The sequence below is a fragment of the Chrysemys picta genome, unplaced genomic scaffold, assembly GCF_011386835.1.
Source record: "Chrysemys picta bellii isolate R12L10 unplaced genomic scaffold, ASM1138683v2 scaf3103, whole genome shotgun sequence".
Lineage (NCBI taxonomy): Eukaryota > Metazoa > Chordata > Testudines > Emydidae > Chrysemys > Chrysemys picta.
This window is the reverse complement of record NW_027055805.1, coordinates 2,588-5,000: the sequence shown is the minus strand read 5'-3', so window position 1 is coordinate 5,000 and position 2,413 is coordinate 2,588.

The window sequence follows — 2,413 nt, the reverse complement described above, 5'->3', positions numbered from 1 at the left end:
AGGCTTAATAGTCCTTCCAGGGGAGGCTTAATAGTCATCCCCCGGGCAGTCCGCGGGAGGCTTAATAGTCGTCCCCCGAGTGCTCCGGGGGGGGCAGGCTTAATAGTCGTTCCCCAGGCAGTCCGGGAGAGGCTTAAGAGTCATCCCCCGACAGTGTGGGTGTGGGTGTGGGCGGGGGGGAGGCTTAGCAGTCGTCCCCAGGGCGGTCCGGGGGTGGGGGGAGGCCTCAGAGTCGTCCCTCCGAGAGCCGTGTCGGCGGCGGTGGCGGGTGTCAGGCTTTACATCCAGCCTCCGGAGGGTGAGCGTCCTCGGACGCGATGCAGCCGCCGCAGAGAGGCAGCCTCCGAGGCAGGGAGCGGAGCACCGAGGCTGGGGAGTGGGGAGCAGGAGCCGGGGGGGGGGAGGTGGGGGGCGTTCAGGACAACAGGTCAACCCCCGGGAAGCGGCTGTCAAATGTTCAAAGTCCCCACTCGGCCACCAGGTCAAGCCCCGGGAAGCGGCTGTAAAATGTTCAAAGTCCCCCCCGGGACAACAGGTCAAGCCCTGGGAGGCGGCTGTCAAATGTTCAAAGTCCCCACCGGGACAACAGGTCAAGCCCTGGGAGGCGGCTGTCAAATGTTCAAAGTCCCCACCGGGACAACAGGTCAACCCCCGGGAAGCGGCTGTCAAATTTTCAAAGTCCCCGTTCGGCCACCAGGTCAACCCGCTGAATCTACTGGGTTGACCTGGCGGCCGGTTTGCTTTCCGGCCACCAGGTCAACCCATTGGATTCGACGGGTTGACCTGGCGACCGGTTTGCTTTCCGGCCACCAGGTCAACCCATTGGATTCGACGGGTTGACCTGGTGGCCGGTTTGCTTTCCGGACCGGATGTCACCCCACTCCCAGGGCAGCGCGGCAGTGGTGCTGAGGACCGCAGAGGGGGGGCTTAATAGTCGAGAGGGAGCAGGTCCGGGGGAGGCTTAATAGTCGTCCCCCGAGGACTCCGGGGGCCAGGCTTAATAGTCGTCCCCCCCCCCCCCCCCGGGCGCTCCAGGGGGGAAAGCTTAATAGTCCTCCCCCGAGGACTCCGGGGGCAGGCTTAACAGTCGTCCGCCCCGGGCGCTCCAGCGGGAAAGCTTAATAGTCCTCCCCTGACAGTGTGTGTGTGTGTGGGAGGGAGGCTTAGCAGTCTTGCCCCGGGTGGTCCGGTGGGGGAGGCTTAGCAGTCATCCCCCGAGGACTCCGGGGGCAGGCTTAATAGTGGTTCCAGGGGAGGCTTAATAGTCTTCCCCCGGGCAGTCCGGGAGAGGCTTAATCGTCATCCCCCGACAGTGTGTGTGTGTGTGTGTGGGGGGGAGGCTTAGCAGTCTTCCCCCAGGCTGGGTGGGGGCCTGGCGGGAGGCGTCGCAGTCTTCCCCCGGGCGGTCCGGTGGGGGAGGCTTAGCAGTCGTCCCCAGGGCGGTCCGGGGGTGGGGTGGGGTGGGGGGCCTCACAGTCGTCCCTCGGAGAGCCGGGTCGGCGGCAGTGGTGGGTTTACGTCCAGCCTCCGGAGGGTGCGCGTCCTCGGAGGCGATGCAGGCGCCGCAGAGAGGCAGCCTCCGAGGCAGGGAGCGGAGCACCGAGGCTGGGGAGAGGGGAGCAGGAGCCGGGGGCTGGGGGTGGGGGTGGGGGGCGTTCAGGACAACCGGTCAAGCCCCGGGAAGCAGCTGTCAAATGTTCCAAGTCCCCACTCGGCCACCAGGTCCACCCCAGTCTAGCAATGGGGTTGACCTGGCTGACGGCCGGTTAGTATCAAGGTAAACTCACCGTCGTCCACAGGAGGGCAGCTCTCAGGCCGGCCGGCTGCGGCTGACTCTGGGGCGGCGCCCGGTCCCGGCAGCGAGGGGCGGGGGGCGCGGAGCGAGACGGGGCTAACCGGGGGGGGGGGGGCGCCTCCTGCGACTTTGGGGGCCGCGGGTCGTCAGTGGCGTGCAGGCCGGGCCTCTCCCGGGGGATTCGGGGGGGCGGTCCTGCGGGCCGGGCGCAGGGGGCTCGGGCGAGCCCGGGCCGGTCCGCCCCGGGGCCGGGGTCTCCGCCTGCGGCTCAGGGGGGCGCGGGTCGTCGGGGGAGGAAGCCCGGGGGAGCTGCACACCGGCCCGCCAGGCCAGGCCTGGCCTGGATGGCCGCGGGGGGATTCGGGGCGGTCCCGCGGGCCGGGGGCCGGGCGCAGGGGAGGCGGGGGGTCCGAGCGAGTCCGTCCCGGGCCCGGGGCCTCCCCCTGCGGCTTTGGGGTCCGTGGGTCCCCGCTGGCGGAAGCCACTGGGAGCTGGACACCCGCCGTCCGTCCCGCCTGGCCAGGCCTGGCCTGGGTGGCCGCGGGGGGATTCGGGGCGGTCCCGCGGGCCGGCGGCCGGGCGCAGGGGAGGCGGGGGGTCCGAGCGAGTCGGTCCCGG